The sequence below is a fragment of the Podarcis liolepis genome, assembly GCF_965112155.1.
Source record: "Podarcis liolepis genome assembly, chromosome: 10".
NCBI lineage: Eukaryota > Metazoa > Chordata > Lepidosauria > Squamata > Lacertidae > Podarcis > Podarcis liolepis.
The window spans coordinates 32,368,775-32,388,382 of record NC_139562.1 but is presented as its reverse complement, the minus strand read 5'-3'; the positions used below and the strand labels follow the sequence as shown (position 1 = coordinate 32,388,382).

At 43.1% G+C, this 19,608-nt stretch overlaps 1 protein-coding gene across 5 annotated transcripts in view; it reads left to right on the top strand.

Annotated features, from left to right (window-relative positions):
* The first annotated feature begins 1,402 nt into the window (after positions 1-1,402).
* The window catches only part of TCF20 (transcription factor 20), a 201,662-nt gene continuing 183,456 nt past the window's right edge, over positions 1,403-19,608 (top strand). For 3 of the 5 annotated variants that reach the window (XM_083462644.1, XM_083462643.1, XM_083462625.1), the window contains exon 1: positions 1,436-1,651. The gene's annotated coding sequence lies outside the window, so the exon portion shown is untranslated. Of the gene's footprint in view, positions 1,652-19,608 lie in introns of all 5 variants that reach the window. The other 2 variants (XM_083462632.1, XM_083462631.1) reach the window with 2 other exon arrangements.

Here is a 19,608-nt window from a genome sequence, read left to right as displayed (position 1 = left end):
CCTTATTTGATTTGTTCTCTATTTAATTATATGTTTATTATCGCATGTAAGCATGTTATCTGTATAATGCAGAGGTAAAATGTGTCTCTTCTCATATGTTTTTGGACACCAGACTCCCATCAGCCCCAGCCAGCATGTCCAACGGTTAGGGGAGGTGGGTGTTGCAGTCTGGAGGGTCACAGGTTCCCCCGCCTGTTTTGAGGTATGTTTTATTCTTGGCCATGGGACATGATGGAAAGGCACCTTGTTGATGACAATCTTTTGGTGGTGTGGATGCTATAACATGGTGTGGCCCAAATCTAGCATTCTTTCAATCTATTTCTGATTGATTCCTGATAAGATTTCTGGGGTCCCATACTGGATAATTTCGTACTAGGACAAATATTTTGCTAAGGTACCTCACAGAAGGCAGGTTCCCCTGATAGCATGGACATATGATTTTGAATAACCTTAAGCGTAAACATTACTTTGCTTTAAATCCCCGTTTGTTTTATTCTGACTGCGGAAGGATCTCTGAAGTAGAGAGTGAATTCAGATCTGCAGAAAGGGAAATGGGCCAATTTCCAGGAACTAGTTTTTAAAATTTCTTTGTTAATTTTCATAAAATCTATATACTGCTCCATCAAACAAACAAAAAACCTTGAAGTGTTTTTTTTAAAAAAATCAAGAATTAAAATCAGTGCTTTTTTTCTTTAAAAAATATTTAGGGATATTACTCTCATTTTCCTACTTGTACTGAAATACTGCCCCTCAATGAGGCCAAACTTAGATTCACAAAATGTTAGGGGTATGCGTACCCTTGCATCCCCCCAGGAAAAAAAACACAGATTAAAATTATCACAAAAATATTACAAACTTATTTAAAAACATACAAAAGTTTAAACCACACTAGACTAGACTAAAACGAATTAAAGCTCCTACAAATGTTCTAAACGTGTGGGTAAGCTTATCTACCCGCCGAAAATAATATTGTGAAATCGCCTGCCTGACAACAGTTAGCACGGTCAGGAAAAATCAGAGCAAGGTTTTTTTGTGTGTGTTTTTGGACACGTGCTGCACTGAGGCAGAAGCGACCCGGCTTTTTCTGCTGCCTTCCCAGACTCGGTTCGAGGTCCTCTCTGCAAAGACTTGGGAAGCAGGGACGGGAGGGGGCAAAGGAAAAGGAAGAGCATATAATATATATTTGCACGTCTGTACATCTGTGTGTGTGTGTGTGGTGGGGAGAGAATTGCCCTCCTACTCTTCAAGGCATCACTGTGAGATGCCAGACCCTAATCAACAGCACCGGTACCTCCAGGCTCGATCCTCATCTTCAGCCCCGGCTGCCGCGAAGAGAGCCAAGCCCTGGCAGCGGCAGCCGCGCTCCTCCTCTCTGTCATCAGCCAGTTTGGCCTGACACATTGAGTAAAGGCAGCCGAGTATTGTCCTAAAAGCAGAGGGGGGGGGGGATAGAAAAAAAGAGAGAGAAAAGGAGGGGTGGGAATAATTCAATCAATCACATGACTTGACAGGATTTCTAACCATTTTCTTTTTGTGTGTGTGCAACAAAATCATATATATATATAAAACCACACACACAGCCCCCCTCCCTCCCCCCACACAGACGCACACACAAAGGAGCTAAGATGGGACAATAAGGAAGCATCTCAAGGTAAGAATGTCCTCCTGGAGGAAAGTGATCTTTACAGGCTTCAAAGATCATTCGTCCTCAGGCTACATCGCTTGGGGGCTGGGGAGCGGGGCTGGCTCGGTCTTCCTGCGGCTGATGTGCCCAAGGTCCTCAGCAGAGGGGAAGGAGTCGTGACAGGGGAGAAAAAACTGCTCCTACCATGATTGCTCCGTTTCCCACGTTTCCTTTGTGTGTGTGTGTGTGTGTGTGTGTGTGTGTGGCTGGGGGGGTGGAAGAGAGATGTAGGCGGAAGGGGCGCGGGCAAGACTGCTAAGCTCTTGGAGGTGTGATAGAAAAACTTCCCTTCCCGAACTACTCAGGTTTTAATGGCTCGATAGCAGGAAATGTGGAAGGAGAGGTATCCAGAGCGAATTCCCATGGGGTAAAACAACAAGCAACTCCTGGGATGGGGGGGGGGGAGAGGAAGAACCCCAGAAAGTGGAAACATTTTTTTTAAAAAAACAAGACCTCTCTCTTTCTTAAAGTGCGTCAAATAGGATGAATATAACATACACATATGAAATGGATTTCTTCTCGTCTCCTTCCCCCATCCCGGAATTTTGGCAGGTTAAGAAAAACAAAACAAACTCTTTCATTTGACTGCGCGGGAAATGAAGCAAAAATGAAAAGACTCATCATCTCGGTGGTGATGATGAGTCTTGAAGGAAAAAGACACCACCACCCCTTTCAGTGTAACCTGAGCCCTTCCCCCTTTTGGAAGGGATTTGAAGAGCAGGCTGTTGTTGAAATGTATTATTGAAGGCAGAGGGAGGGAAGCGGTTAGTGGGGAAGGATCTGTCGAGCTCACGTTTCACATTCTTTAGCAACCTTCCTTCTGTTAAGTGTGAGGGACGCACGCGCGCGGGCTTTCAACAATCCCAGCGTTTAACCCCTGGGAACAGATCTTTGCCTTTCTCTGCTTTGAACCAAAGACTTTTCAGACCCGTGTAAACAATGCGCGGGCGCGCGAGTATGCAGGCGGTGGGGAATGCGGGGAGGAGGGCGAGTCCCTTCCCCCCCTACGCAGCTATGGAGGAGGTTGAGGGTGGAGTGACTGTTGAAAGCTCTTCAAAGATCCGAATGGAATATATTTTTCTTCGGTGATATTTTCCATCTGCCGCAATTTATCCTTGCTTGACTCGTTGCCAGTTGTGAAACGACTAGGTATCTCTTTTTGCTCTTGTCCAGCCATCGTTACCGACTTGAAATTCTATAACATTTTAACTGCCTTATACTCAGACCATGGGTCCATGTAGCGCGTTGTCTCCAGTGGATCTGTGCCAGCCTTAACTGGAGATCTTTGGGATGGAAATTGGGATCTTTTTAATGTAAAGCATGTGCTGCCCCATGGCCCTCTGCTACTGAGGACTCAAACATTGCTGTTTAAAGAAACCCTTTTAACCCTGCCCCCTGCAACCTTAGGTCACATTCTTATTTACGTGGTGAATTGTTATTCCCAAAGGAGGAATATTTGGGGAGCTATTCCCAATATGTATTTCACTTACATGTCAAAGTCCCTTGACTTTTCTAATACTTCAGCTGCACTTGTTCAGATAAGTGTGTATCGAAAGGAATATTGAATTATCCAGTTCAAAAATCCATGGGGTTGAGTTGCTCAGGGACACTTTGTAAGCTATGGAAAGGCTGCAGGCTGAAAAGACAACCATAGTGTGTTGATGGATTGGTGCCCAATGGGGATGTGGTTGGTTGTGATGATAGCAGAGTTGGTTGTAACAGTTAAGCAGAGGGGTGTAGGGTTGTCCTTACACCAAAACACCACTGCTTCGTGTTGTGTAAAATCATGCCTCTTGATTTCAGAAAGCTACAGCTCAGTAGAAGTCACTGCAGCTTTGAAGGAACCCTTTCCTCTCAAAAATTTCTCATCCAAATTTAGTGTTGAGGGCCTGGGCTGGGGAGAAAATTACTATGACTAAGGGCCTGACTTCTTTCTATACAGGGCTGCTAACCTAAAGGTGTTCACAAGAAATAAAATAAAAGCCCCCCCCCCGCCCCACCAAAGAATACATGTTGTAATGCATTTTGACCCATTTCATTCTTCCTACCCAAGTCATTGACCTGGAAGTGAGAGTTTTATGTATGATGAAAAGTTGAGAAGAGATGTAAATACTTCCTGAAACTGTGAAAATGGGAAATCCTGGGTTTATTAGACAAGTGTATTAACCTGCTGTGGTCTGGAGCAGAACTTTGTTGGCATCCATCTATCTTGAGACACAATGCAGTGTGCCTCCAGGGGTGAAGTAAAACCACCTTGTTTTTGCTGTATTAGCAGCACCGAAGTGACCTCTCAGGGGCACAAGCCTGGGCAGTGTATGTGGAGGTTCTGGGCTGCTCCAGGTTGACGATCCCCATCTGCCTCTCACGTCCCTCTACAGCACAGCTTTCTAAACTGTGTGTTGCGAGTGCGACACATTAGTGTGTCGGCCGCAGCATGTAGGTGTGTTGCACAAACGCTCCCCATGGGGCTGGAAAGGGGTTAGTTTAACCTCCCGTTTGCTAGCAAAACTGAATTATCATGTCACAAAATAATGCATGTCTAAAAAGTGTGTCACCAACATGAAAAGTTTGGAAAGCTCTGCTCTACAGCATGTGCAGAAACTGCCTTCTTGACCGTTGGACCCACTCTTGGTCTCATCCACTGGAGCCTGTCTTTGCATGCAGGAGAAGTTCCTAACTCACTGAGAGTTTGAGACCCATCAGCTTCGCTCACCTAGTTTAGCTCACCAGTCAAAGCTCTTTCCCAGGATGTGGCCATTATTGCATGCTGACAGCTTCTAGGAGCCACAGGTGAGAGCTGAGTGCAGGGTGGGGACCAAAGGTGGACAAAGTACCTCAGGATGAGCATGGCCTGTTTGCTACCAGATGTACTACCCCTCCCCTAACATAATATTGCCTCTATCTCTTACCTCTTCATTGGCCCCTAAGAATAGCCCTACCTGCATACTGTGTTCACAAAGTGGTCAGCCAGATGCCTGCAGGAGCCCCACAAGCAGAAACTTAATGCATCTAAGATAAATACACAAGCAACACATCATGGAAAGCAGCTAGAACAGCCAAGGGGAAAGAAGAGTTTATGCTGTGTAACTTTGGGCAAACTTGACAGAAGATGCTGGTGGAAGGTAGTGCTGAGAAAGGATGAAGAGAAAGAAATGATGAATATGTGACTGAAGCAATCAATCATATTGAAGTCTTAGGCTGCAGAGTAGATAGAAACTTTGCAAAGGGAGATGGGAAAGTATCTTGCACAGTTCTCATTTGCAGCATTGCTTAGTTAGCCTAGCCACAGGTGTGTTGCTTTGAGTGTGGGACTTGGTATAAGGAAATAGCCAGTTCTTCAGATCTCCCTTCTCAGCCATGAGTTTAACGGGTGACCTTAGGCCAGCCACTTGGTCTGAGCTGAAGCTACCTTACAGGATTGTTGTTGAGTATAAAATGAGGACAGCAGCATTTGGTCTGTCCTGAGTTCTGTGAGGTTACATGGAGGTATGGAAATTGAATAAATAAATGTGAATATATGGTGTATGACCATTTAAGATCTGCAGCCATTCGCCTTTCGTGGTTTCCTGGAAGGTGCACTGAAGAATCTGGCTCACATATGATTTTAATAGGTGAAAATGCACAAGCCTTTAGCACTGCTGACATGGGCAAGATTATTTGGCACACAGGTTTAGAGCCCTTAAGTAGGGCTGGCGTCAGGGATCAGCATTGCTGGGCAGCTGCCAAGGCCTATGACCTAGTAGTGAGTCGGGGGCACTGCCAATTCCTAGAGCCTCCTGGCTCTGGTACTTTTATTTACAGTGGTACCTCAGGTTAAGTACTTAATTCGTTCCGGAGGTCCGTACTTAACCTGAAACTGTTCTTAACCTGAAGCACCACTTTAGCTAATGGGGCCTCCCGCTGCTGCTGCGCCACCAGAGCACGATTTCTGTTTCCATCCTGAAGCAAAGTTCTTAACCTGAAGCACTATTTCTGGGTTAGCAGAGTCTGTAACCTGAAGCGTATGTAACCTGAAGCGTATGTAACCTGTATTTATTTTCTGTTGCTGCCTGTTCACCAGTGCTCTCTGAGCAAGCAAACAAGCATGGGGGGGGGGGTGAGGAGAAGGAACAGTAACCTTCATATGCCTTATGGAAGATGGTGCAGATTGGGCCAGAAGGAGAGTCAAGAAATTGGGCAGCGGCCATAGTGGTGATGAAGAAGGGGACATCTTGCCATTCCAGCAGGCTTCACTGTGAAATGGCAAAATATCTGAAAACGTGTCAGTGAAATCAAGAAATGTAAAACAACAACGTTTACTGTATTTCTATCTCACCCTTCCTCCCAAAAGAGCTCAGGGCTTATACACACATGAGAAACTGTTGCTTCAAAATAAAAGCTAAACAGTCATGAAAGTCAAGTTGTGTCATTGTAAACACAGTTGTTGTTTTTGCTGTTGTTTTAAGAAAAAATTGTTCTGAAAGCAAGGTCCATTAATAATGTGGATCTTTAAAAGATTATTATTTTATAGTATTTGAAACAGCTTTGCCATTTACCTTTTACAACCACTCCCCTCCAAATGTCATAATGATTTTTTCCCTGCACCAAATTTCTTGCTAATTATCAAACCCATTTGCCTTAAAATAGATGTTTACAATTCCACATCCTCCACTGTGCTTTCTTGCCTGATTCTGTTCTGAAATCGAGATGCTGGAGCCTGTGACATCACATTAATTCACCATGGCAACAGGCTCTGATTCACTTATTTCAATTTAATTAAAATGCATTTATCAAATTTTAGATGACTTAAATATCTAAATAAATAAATAAATCACTGGAGAGTAGAGAGGAGAATTTCATACTGCATTCAGCTCACCCTCTCTGAAAAACCTTGGCAACAAAGAGAACCTTAAAAATGTGCACAGAAATTAATCCAATCTGGATTTGTGAGCTGGAATGCCAGGAAGTAATTCTACAGCCCTAGGAGCTTTGATACCAGGGAACTCCTGGGTTACTCTTTGTACGTAGTTGTTATTTCAAGTAGCCGAGGTGTTCTCTTCAGTAGCTGCTAGAGCTCCATTCGGCACCCACACTTGACTCTTCAACCCTGCTGTAATGGCATGAAATGCCTGGCCACAGATATTGGAGGATGCACCAAAAAGATTTCGGACTTGGTCCACCCTCTGCCACCAGTGCTCCTGGTCAGTAGTAACCAAACAATAATCAAACATGGCAGCGCACAGCTTCTGATACATAATGGTTCTAGTCAGTGTAGTTTTGCCTACTGCTGCATTTTAATTAGTTCCAGGTGTTTGCAGTCTTCAGACAGTTAAAGAAGACTCCAGAGTGATAAAAACTGAGTGCATAGCTGCAAAGGGGAAGTTTTAATTCTGACATAAATTGCAGTTGTTGTCATGGAAATTTAGGGTTGGTGGGCTAGAATTTTGGTTTGTCCTTCTGATATATGATCTTGTACCAGATAAATATTCTTATACAAAAAAGACATCTGTTTTAGGAAAAGTTTGCTTTCATTGTTTGCTTCATGCTTGAACTTTAAGTAAACCCAAGAAGAATGGATTGTCTTCCCTCTGTTGGTACAGAAACTAGCGCCATGGGCTATGACTATGGTAAAAATAATAATCTTTGTGATAGCCAGGGAACTTAACTATAGAGATGATGGAGAGAGGAGGGCTGTTGCTTAGAGAGATAACAGAGGTAAGCCATATAACACAGGCGTAGCCAATGTGGTGCCTCCCAGATGTTTTGGATTCCAGCTTCCATTAACCCTAGCCATGATGAAAGTTGTAATCCACAACATTTGGCATTTGGAGGATTCTGTATTGGATACCCCTGATAGATAATTTTGAGGTAATTTATTCAATATTATTTTATCAGGAAAGGGAGCACCCACAAAATACAGCTTGATCCAGTTTTGTACAATTCCTAATACCAAACAGCTTCTCCCAACCTGCTGCTCTCCAGATGGACCACATCTTCATCAGCCTCAGCTAGCATGATGGGCTGAGGCTAATGGGAGGTGTAGCCTAAAATATCTGAGTTTAGGGATATATGGCAAGGTTTTGCTTTTGTTTCAATAGGAACTGTATATTTAAAAACGAAGGGGCCAAAATCTCAAAGTTCATAAGTATAAAAATAATTTCACTTTTAATGTGTCAAATTCTAAGGATCTTACGGCCTAAAAGGTCTCTTAAAATTGTTTTATCCCTTAGCTGTGGGCTTAAAAAACATAGAAGGGGTTCTAAGAGAAAATTACAGCTACGGTATCTTTCCTCAGCAGAGGAGGATCCAAAACAAACCTTTTATCTGACTCTCAATTCCTTTCAGAGGGTGAGGTGACTCTTCAGTTATGGCAAACATGAAAACTGAAAGTAACTATTCCAGCCAGCCTATGGTGATACCATACCTTCTAGTTTTCAAAATATTGTTGCTTAGTACTCTGACACCTATTGTTTAATACTTCAATTATATACAGTATCAACTATATTGTTGTGTTCGGGGGTACCTATGCAACAACCCGTGAAACAAGATAGCCTTCTGGACATTTCTGGAATGGGAATGAGGAAAAGCTTATTCAGTTTTTAATCCCACAGTGATAAAATCTCAGTTGTCCTCAGTGTTCAGATTGATACCCACTTACCTGGGAGTAAGCGCCATTGAACTCTCTGGCATTTGCTTTGAGTATACACATATAGGAGTCTGCTGTAAGAGTACCTGTGCATACATTTTGCTAAAACATTTTCTCCAGTTATATAGACCAACCTAGATATACAGAAGATCCGCACGCCACAAGTTTAAAAGAGACAGATTAGAGATTTAGGAATGAACATGGAAATGGAACTGATGTGCTGCATACTTCAGTGACTAATGTGATCATTATATCTGCTGCTCCATCTTCTATAATCTGAGCGCAAGATGTAACATGGAATTTTAAGGCAGGCAGACTGGCACAAATGGGCAGATGAGTGAGAAAAACTTAAGCTTGTATACCGTATATTCTAAGCATCACAGTTTACCATGACTTGCATCCTCAATTGGTTGGTTATTGGAGGTACCTGGTTTCTCTTTCAGTGAACCACTCCCTAAAACACAGGAGTGTGACCCAGTAACTAGAGAACTAAGCTGGGAGATCGGGGTCCAAATCCCAGCAAAATCCACTATTTACTGGGTGGTCTAGTCATAAGCAAGTCTTGTGATTATTACTCAACATCAACTTCCCTTCTGTAAATTAGGAACATTCATGACCTTGTTTGGAGGATGAATTAAGTCTGTAAACAACTTCATATTCTGAAAGTTGTATAAAAATCACAAGCAGCAATAAGAGATGCAATGTATACCCACTTCATTCATTTTTGTTCCTGAATCCACCAGTTCTCAATGCATAACATCCTCCAAATGAAGTCACAATCCTTTTTTGCACCACACATCACCATGAACATTCCTTTTGGAGCTCAGCAATGTAAGAGGGGTAAAGTAAAGGAAAATGTCTGCATGCGTCTTGTTCTACCAGCCTCATCCACTGACCATGTCACTGTCAAAGCTCATCACCATTCTTCCTGCCAGAATAGTTATCCACGGGATTCTGTTTCTCTCCATACTGCTTTTCATTGTTTTTTCATGCTGGTACTTTTGAGTTGCTGGGTGGCACTACTATACACGTTGCTCCTTATTGCTGGGCAATTCTCCACATTATGCATTCTAACCACCCGAGGGCAACGTGAAAGCAAACTGGGCACCAGCCAGGGAAGTTAACATAATTTGGGGATTGAACCCCACATACAATACAACATTTCACACTAACACACAGCTGGCTTTCTCTTAGGCGATTTAGCCACATTTGTGATTTGTACATTGAGGAGATTTTTGGAATAATGGATTGCTGTGGCCTTGTGGTAGGGTGATGTTCTGGAATGATTTAAGCTTTCATGAAAGCCTCTATAGATGGGGGATCTGATGCAGTATTATATATAAAAAAGTGTCACAGACTGGATAAAGACTAAGAGCCTAGTCTCTTCTGAGGGATAGAATTCCAGTTTTTCAATGTGAGTGCATCCTTCCCCACTTTGTTCTTTGTACAAGTTGCTTGGGCTGCCACACTTCCTCCTTCCCTCATTTTGAAGTCCTGTCTCCCACGACTTCCCCACTCACCACCTGCACATGCCATTTGTTCTATGACTACAAGTATTAGAAATTTTCAAAAATTCAGCTAGGGACCACGTCTGCCAGTGGTGCACTTGCATCCCCACCCCCCTGCAATTTCGCTTAGACAGGCATATTGTTGTGCCCAACTACGTGGAAAACAAGGAGGAAGAGAGAAAACAGCCTCGCTGTGAGGAAGAGGTTGAAACTTAAAATATGAGATGGCTAAACTTGGAGGTGGGCAGCTGGGCTCTGCAAAGTTCAACCTTTCCAAGCCCTACTAACATCTCATCCATTCCCCAGTATATGATGTTGTCTTGGAACAGGTGACAATTTTAAAAAAGAAAAGAAAAGATAAGAGAAGATATACAGAAGGAGGGAAAAGAAGACCCAGGTAACTACCGACCGGTGAGCTTGAGATCAATACCACGGAAGTTCAAAGAACAGATCATTCAACAGTTGGTCTGTGAACACCTAGAAAAGGATGCTGTGTTTACTGAGACCCAGCATGGGCTTCTCAAAAATAAGTCATGCCAGACAAATCTCATTTCTTTTTTTGACAGAGTTACAAGCTTGGACCCCCTGATCCACCAAGCCTGATGGTGTTTCACACGTTACATGTTTTCAGCAGGAAAGGCACTTCCATGCTGGAAAGTTTGAAAACTGCAAATAAATAATTGGATATGACAACCATGTGTGGCTGTCAGCCATTTAGAGTTTGATAGGTCAAAAACAGACCGGCTGTCAGTCATGGTCGGTATAGACTTCTCCTGAAAGGCTTCTGTATCCCACTTAGCTCTCTCCTTGAGACCAGCCTTCCAGCCCACCACCCTGCCTCATGCATAAAGTCTAGGGACCTGTCTCCTCAGAAGCTTTTATGCCTGAATAGTAAAATGAACATATTTCTTTTTTTATGTTCAGCAAGTGTTGTCCCAGTTAGTGAGGATAGACCCATGTTTATAATGGAGGTTACAAAGTCCTTATCAAGCACTGAAAATCTGGCATCGGTTTATTTTGCAATCCCTCAACCAGCTTGGTGAGTTCAGTTGGAGTCTCTTCAATATGGTGGTAGTAAATCTCCCATTGATCTCAGGCCTCTAATAAACTGGTAGAGGTGCATTTTTGCAGCTTTTGTGTGCGCAAGAAGCAGCGGTGGGGTGGGGGTGAGAAGAGACAACTTGAAGGCCTTCTAGGAATAAAAAATCTGAAGTATACTTGCTAGCCAGCTCAGGAACCTTGACTCGGAATCAGGATATAAATGGAATCAATAAATTAAAAAGAAAAATAGCCTAAAGTGGAAAAATATAGCTTATTCACTGTGTTAAAATGCTGAGCCCGAGATTACTGTCAGACAGGCCAGGATTATGTTAGGGAGGTAGTTGTGGAGACTGTTCTGCACTTCTCATAAGAAACTCCTATGGAATTAATCCCAACCTGCTTCTGGAGCGCCTCCACTTTCTGTATTTAGTGTTATTCTGTTTGGGTCTACTGACACCTGACAAATCTAATTTAGAGAAATTTCCGTGTCCTCAATTATTTTTATGTATTAGATGATGGGGACATGCGGACATCAGGTGATGTGTCAAAAGCTGCTTTTTATTTTGTATCTTTTAAATGAACTAGATTCCTTCCTCTCCTTAAATTATCCTTATTTTTCTTTTGTCCTGCCTTTTACTATTTCATATTCCTAAAATGGCAACATTTGGTACCAATTCCTATTTTTGCCCCCGTGTCTTACCGAGATTTCCTAAGATCTTTTTGTTTTGCTTTTCCATGAACCTGACTGCTGTGGTTCCAGGATGTTATCTTGGAACTACCATGCAGCAGGAATGCATTGCTAAATTGGCAGTCTGAAAAGATAATTCCCCATCTGTCCTATAGCCTATTGGTTCAATTAGCAATTTGTGCTCTTTTTCTTTTTGGCATTTCCAGTGTCTATTTAACTGGCTTTTACTCTGGTTTTAAAAATGTCAATGCACTGTTATTAGATTCTGCACAAACATACATGAATTAAATATGAAACAGGAAGTCCTTGATGCAGATCTTGACATTGGCATGAACACTCTTACAGGTTCAACTTAGTGGGGCGGTTGCTGCAGGTGCAAAATTGTTAGGGGCACAAAATTTCAACACCTGGTGCTGCCTCAATAGAGCTGCACCCTTCCATTGCTGGGTTATGTTGAAAACAGCTTCTCCAACTTCCGGCGCTCCCGCCATGGTGAACAGCGGATCCCACCCGTACAGTTAATTAAGGATAATCTAGGGGTAATTATCCTTGCAAGCCCCCCCCCCATCTTCCGATAACTGCCTCTCACTCCAATGGAATGCAAGGGCAGGGATGCAGAGTGCATAGCACTGTACATATTGGAAACTCCCCAAGGCAGTCGCCATGAGCGGAGGTACTTCTGTTTCTTTTAAAATTGATCTGAATTTGGACTTAAGAAACAGGTGTGTACTGGATGAAGGAGAAAGATAACCTGCTAAATGAATCAGCCACTGAGTGTCAGTGTTTTGATCTGGAGAGGACTCTCGCTATCATAACTGGAATGCTATGTAAGTGAAGGGGAGCCTTTGTTCTCGTTTTACATTATATTTACATTATATTTGTTGTGCTATGATTCAGCAAGACTTCACTGAATGGATTACAACTATAAATGAAATGCAAGAGGGATTCAACAAAAACCTATAATTTTCTTTATGGAGTACTTGAAAGAATAGACTATGTGAAATACTTTGATGATTTGTGACATTGCCTACTAAAGAAAACTCTAATTTTGATTTATTATTATTTTGGCAAGACACTCGCTCGTTAGAAGGTTGGAAAGAAGTAAAGGAGATAAGTGCTGGAAGTAAGCCAAGAGTCATGGCCGGACGCTGGAGTGCTTTCGGTTTTGGAGAGGCAAAATGGAGTTGTGGCGTACTTAGAAATGAGTTTTTGGAGAAGGGACAATGTTGAAAAAAATTGATTGATTACAACATGAAGGAAAAGAAGAAGGTAAACAAATATTTCACACAGAAACTACAGGATATAAATTCCCTCTGTAAGTTCATGGATATGGATTTATTAAATACGAACGAAAGCACACCAGTGGCTGATAAAACAAAGGAATAAGATCGGAATTGTAGAATTTGGACTAATTAAGAGAATTGGAGCAGGACCAAGGATTAACATCAACTCCAGATAACCGGAAAACAGGAAGTCATCCAAAAACAGTGAATTCGGAACTGATTAATTGGCTTTTTTATTGTATTGTGATTTGGCATGATTTGGTATTGTATTAATGTGGCCTCCATTGGATTGTTATTAATGAAAAATTAATAAAAATTAATTTAATAATAATAAAAGAAAACAGTTTCTCTATTCAAACCAGGAAGTGACCTCTCCAGACAACAGAATGACTCTTCTTTACTTACTGCGGATGTGATTTCCTGGGTGACACGGATGCCATTAGGCATTTGAATGCACATGTGTACTCCATCCATTTCTGTCCCCCCACTGTGTGGCCCCAGGCGCTGGCAGCTCACGCTACACCACTGCTTGGTTCTCTTTGGGCTACTTTGATTTTATAAAAACCCCTTTAGCATCTGAGTCTCCTACTAGTCCATGATCATACATGACTGATGCTAATGGGAGTTGGGGTCCCAACAATATCTGGAAGGCCACAGGTTAGCCACTATTGTGACTTATACAATTATGTGTGGAGAGATAGAGGGTTTCCCCCCCTTTCCCTCTGTTTTAATACAAGAGCTTGGGGTCATCCAATTAAATTTAGTGATGGTAGATTCAGCACAGACATAGTCCTTCACACAATGCATGTATTATGCATAGCATTCACTGCCACATACAAGGTGTTATGACCAGAATGGGATTAGGCAAATTTATGAGTGACAGTTCTATCAGTGGGAATTAATCATGTTAGCTAAAGGGAACCTCCAGGTCTGGAGGTGCTAGTTTTCTGGGTTCCAGATTGTGGGTGGGGGCGGGAAGGGGAAGGGGCCAAAAACAAGGAAGGTCAGTTGTCTTCATATCCTGCTGCAAGCTTCCAGTAGCATAATTTGACCAATATTCTAATTGGGATTCTGGACAAGAAAAGTCTTGGCCTGATCCCGCAAGGCTCTTCTTATATTCATATACTGTAAATTCCAAAGTTCCCTGTAAATGTTTGAGAGCCATTGCACTGTAGCAGTGAGATTAATGCACTAGAACCCGGGAGAGATCAGGGTTCAACCTTCCACTCAGCCATGAAGCTCTCTGGGTGACCTTGGGCCAGGCACTGCCTCTTAGCATAACCTGCCAGCGCAGGGTAGTTGTGCGAGTGTGAAGGTGAGGGAGAGAACCTGTATCCCACCTTGAGCTCTTTGGAGGAAATGTGGGTCACATAGAATCAACTAAAATATTAGTATTATTCTACATTTGTAGGAATTGGATGGTTTGGGTTTGAGGGCATCCTGTGAGATGGAGCAGGACATTTTGTGGCAACTGGAAGCGGTTATAGTTTGCGTGGAGAAACAAGACAGAGGGAAATATCCTCTTCCTCCCCCTCAGTTGCAGGGGGTCGCGGCAGAGGGACTGCTGCTCGAGGGTGTGAGATCAGAGGAAAGCCTGAAGAATCTGAAGGATGGTTATATGTTTGGATGATCCTGGCGGACTAAATCTGTGAATGGGTCTGTGTGTCTCAGTGCTGATGACAGCAGGGAAATTCAAAGTCTCCAGAAACCTTGACTGCAAACCTCAAACACTTGCTCTCTGAAAAGCTTTTGTGGCTAATTGGGGTGTATGTGTAGGAATAAAGGCAGCTCTGCCAGATCGTCACTTTTGCGCCAATATACTGGTGGCGTGCGTTAGTCATGCATCAATTTTTATTTCCAAACGTGCTTTATGTTGCCTGAAAGGCATTAAATGGAGAGGCAGAATAAATCTGAATTAGTGCAGCTTTTCATGCATTAATCTAAATGAGAGAGACTGAAAAGTGATTTCAAGATAAAAGAGGCATGTTACTGAGGAGCCACAGTTGAGGGCTGATAGACAGAATATATCACAAATGCGCTGGCTGGTGAAATGAGTGCACTTTTTAATTTCTTGTTACAATAAAAAGCTGCTTTCGACATTGTGGTTTCTTTGACATCTTTTCTTTTCTTGTCAGCCATTTTGATTCTGTGAAACATGGCTTTACCAATAATGAAAGTGCAGAACATTTTGGGGGCGCTGACTTGAAATAATTACAATTTCTTGAAACAATTACAATTTCTTTATCCTGACTTTTAACACTTGAGATGTATAGTTTTAGGACCTATCTTTAGGACCTATCTTTGTGGTCTTAAGTCCTTTTAAAATGTTTTTAACATTGTGTTTTAATTGTTGCAACCTGCCCTGGGACCTTAGAGTGAATAGTGGGCTAATAATAGTGGTGATAACAACAACAACAACAACAACAACAACAACAACAACAACAACAACAACAACAACAACAACAACACACTTAACACTCCTGTCAACAGAAAGCATGCAATGGACATGTGATACCAAAATCTGCAAATAGGAAACTACTGCATGGGTTTATGTCTGATGCATGTCATTCGGAAGAGTGAAGATAGAAGAGTCCCCACCAAACTTGTCCCCATCGCTTGGCAACAAATATTTGAGGCCTCTAATATGGCAGGTATAATCACTCCAGACCCCTTAATTTTCTTCAGAAAGAAGGGAGTGTTACCTTATTGCACAATCAACTCAGGATGAAAGCTCATTGCCGTATAACTAGCTGGTCTCGATGCTCAATAAAGACCGGACATAGTCTAGTCGCCACATAAGCTTTGTGCAAGCAATAAACAGACCATCTGAAGGATCTCTAGGAAACAGCAACAGACACTTCTGCTGTTCCATCTGCCAATTTCCTGTTTCCCTTCTCTACCAGTACTTAAAAGGACTTTGGGGCAGCTAGACCCAAACTTCTTCTAATAGCACATTGTTAAACTATGAAATTAACTTCTACAAGGTGTGGCAATAGCCACCAACTTAAATGTCATGACTAGGTAATTTTTTCAGATTCATGGGGGAAGGTTGTCACTGACTATTGCCATGGTGACTATATGTTACCTTCAGGATCAAAGGAGCCTGGGAAGAAACAGCAGGAGAGATTGGCGAGACTGGAACCAAACCCCTAATAAATCTCATTGAGTGGCTTCCTTCACATAATACGTTATGAGGCAAAAATGACAGGAGAACTATCTATGCCACCTTGAGCTCCTTGGAGAAAGCATAGAATAAACTGTAGTCACTAGATTACATTTTATTTGTTAAACTAGACATAATTTATTTTGACTTCTGGACTGTTGTCTTTCCAAAACATGTTTATCCAGTACCATCAGGTTAATTCAAGTAGTGTTGATAAATATTGTGACTAAGACCAATAGGGAACAATCTAAATTCAGAAGTTTTAGTTACCATTGAAGGAGCCAGCTCTTCTCCCTCTGCCTTCTCCTTTCTCCCCTCTTCAGCAACCCTCTTCTGGATTTCTGATCCCTAGATTTTTTCACCCCTGACCTTAAAGATACCATGAGTGCTGTTTGTGCTCTTCTGGTGGTTAACAGCCACTGGTGCCTCTGATGTGCCTGAATCTTTGTCCCATTTTAAAAGAAAAATACTGTGCTAGTGAGGTTGTGCTGTGCTTGTGAAGGCTATAGGTCAGTAGTCTACCATTGTAATCTGATGCAGGCCCCAGTGAACCAGATAGGACAACTTCTGAGTAATCTTGATTAGAGCTGGAATGGAAGAGTACTATTATTACTAGTTTAATCCAGCATGCTGCGCACTCTAGCAGTATGCTACTCAATAAAGGCTTTGACTATACTGCATGTGCTGCTTTTTTTGTTGCCATGGAGTGTTGAAAGGGATCCTTTTCTCCTACTTCAGTAGGAGCATGGCAGGCTACAGGGAGTTTGATGGGCTCAGGGGCAATGCCTCTTCCATTCTTGGCTCACTTTTCCCCCTTGAGTCTGAAAGGGGAAACAAGTGGGATGGGTGATGTTGCCAATGTGCATGTAGCAGTCAGCTGTGGGTGGGAGAATGGGACGAGGGAGATAGAGATGGGGATGACGATGGAGATGTCAAGGGGTCCTGCTGGGATGTCACCCAGCAGGGCTGGGCTATCCAGCAAAATAGCAGAAGTGGGGTGGATTGGTCACAGGGATTAGGGTGGGCCAAAAGGGTTGGCTTACCCCAAAGGACCAGATTGTTTCCCAGCTGGAGCCTATGCAGCATTTGCCCTGTTTGGCTCCAGTTTGCATGCCTGGCCCATTCTATTGAGCAGTAGTACTGTACTCTAGAGGGACACGGGTGGCACTGTGGATTAAACCACAGAGCCTAGGACTTGCCGATCAGAAGGTCGGCGGTTTGAATCCCCGTGACGGGGTGAGCTCCCATTGCTTGGTCCCTGCTCCTGCCAACCTAGCAGTTTGAAAGCACGCCAAAGTACAAGTAGATAAATAGGTACCGCTCTGGCAGGAAGGTAAACGGCATTTCCGTGTGCTGCTCTGGTTCGCCAGAAGCGGCTTAGTCATGCTGGCCACATGACCCGGAAGCTGTACGCCGGCTCCCTCGGCCAATAAAGTGAGATGAGCGCTGCAACCCCAGAGTCGGCCACGACTGGACCTAATGGTCAGGGGTCCCGTTACCTTACTGTACTCTAGATTTAAACCAGGGAGCTCCAGCACATAAAACATTAGCTGTTCCACTTGGATGGGACTCCTTCTGCATCCCCTGTGCTCCTGACATCTATGGGTGGGTGTTGGGGCTTCAGGCAGTGGGGAATTGAACTTTCTGGGTCTGGTTGCTGTCTGCCGCTGTGACTGAGTGTCTCAGAAAACACTGCTCAGTTTGAGTGTGGGTTCAAGGCTTGTTACCTCCCCCTTTTTTGACCCAGACTTGACTTTTCTCTGTGCATGCAAATGGTGAGTGGAGGCATGTTTTCCTTCTTCCATCTAGTTGGGCTTGAACTCCCACCCCCCATTTCCCAGCTCTGTGCCCTTTGGAATGACTCACTGGAGGCTACTGTTATTGGGGTGCCTGTCTGTGTCTGCCTCTGTTGCATGTCCTTAACATCTCCTTGGGTTGCTTGGTGACATCATCTTTCACAACCTGAGTGGGTCTTTTACATGCTGTCTACAGACATCCAGCCCAGCCAGCTATGTGGATAGTATGTTTTGTAGGTACTAGTCCTCTGTTTTTTGTGCAATGCTCCAAAATGGTGGCTGTGAGAAGCATAAGCGGATTCAAATGCCTGTCTGTAAGAATGCCTGGGAACTTTCAGTTTCAGGGTTGTTGCTGTCTCTGCCACTGGTGCTACTGCGGTAGCATTATTGTGCATGTTCAGTGTATGTGGTGCTGCAGAGGCATGTGCTGTGCTTTCCCCCCATCATCAGGAGTTCATGCGCTTTCCCAGTGCATGGCTGGCTTGTGGGCACAGGAGGACTTTCTAGGGCTGCAGGGCATATGTTTTTATGCCATTGTTGTATTTTCTGTTTGTATGTTTTCCCTCTCCGCTCCTGGGCTGATCATACATTGGATACAATTCAAAAGCACACTAGTGCAAGTAGATAAACAGGTACTGCTGCGACAGGAAGGTAAGCAGCATTTCCATGTGCTCTGGCTTCCATCACAGTGTTCCATTGCGCCAGAAGCGGTTTAGTCATGCTGGCCACATGACCCAGAAAGCTGTCTGTGCCAGCTCCCTCAGCCTGAAGCGAGATGACAAGCGCCGCACCCTATAGTTGCCTTTGGCTGGACTTAACCATCCAGGGATCCTTTACCTTTACCTTTTTAACCTTACATTGGATATAGTAGCGAGTCCACTGGAATAGTGGTGATATTAGCTTTGATCCTCACATAATGTGAGCATAAGATTGCTGTGCCAAAGGCAAGTACAGTTGTACCTTGGAAGTCGAACGCCTTGCGACTCAAATGTTTTGGCTTCGGAACGCTGCAAATCCAGAAGTGAATGTTCGGTTTTCAAACGTGCTTTGGAACCTGAACATCCGACGTGGGTTCCAATTGGCTGCAGGAGCTTCCTGCAGCCAATCGGAAGCCACACCTTGCTTTCCAAATGTTTTGGAAGTCAAACAGAGTTCCGAAACAGATTCCATTCAACTTCCGAAGTATGACTGTAATAGTTTTTAGCCACACACACAAACACACATTCTCTACACCATATAGTTTCTAAAATGGTAATCCCTAGCTCGAATTTTCTAAAACTTGCTCCTTTGTTCATTTTCTAATACTACAGTATTTGATTTGACCTAGGGTGATAGAAACAGAACAAAGTCCTCAAGGTCCAGCTAGACACACAATGATTTTTAGATGTGCCCTAACCATTTCCATTGCCTTTATAACTATCTGTAACATTCGTTGCCTTAGTAATGGCTGCTGTATGCTGAAGTGGTGTTTTCAATGGTCTATATACAATGCCTTCAAAATCCCTTTCCCAAGTTATTCAAAAATCCAACCACAGAGAGCAGATTATTTCCCTCCCCAACATGCACTATTTTTCACTTATCAACATTAAATTTCATGTGCTCATTGTGTTGTTCAGTAATCCAATTATGCGAGATCTTTCTGCAACTCTTTCAGAGACTGCTTTGGACTCTACTGTAATGAACAGCTTTGTGTTATCAGCATATTTTGGACTTCATTGTTCACCCTTTGCTTTAGATTGTTAATTAAGATGTATGCCAGCGCAGGTCTTAGTGGAATTTCTAAATGTTTCTGCTAAAGCAGTGAGGAAAGACATGTGGGT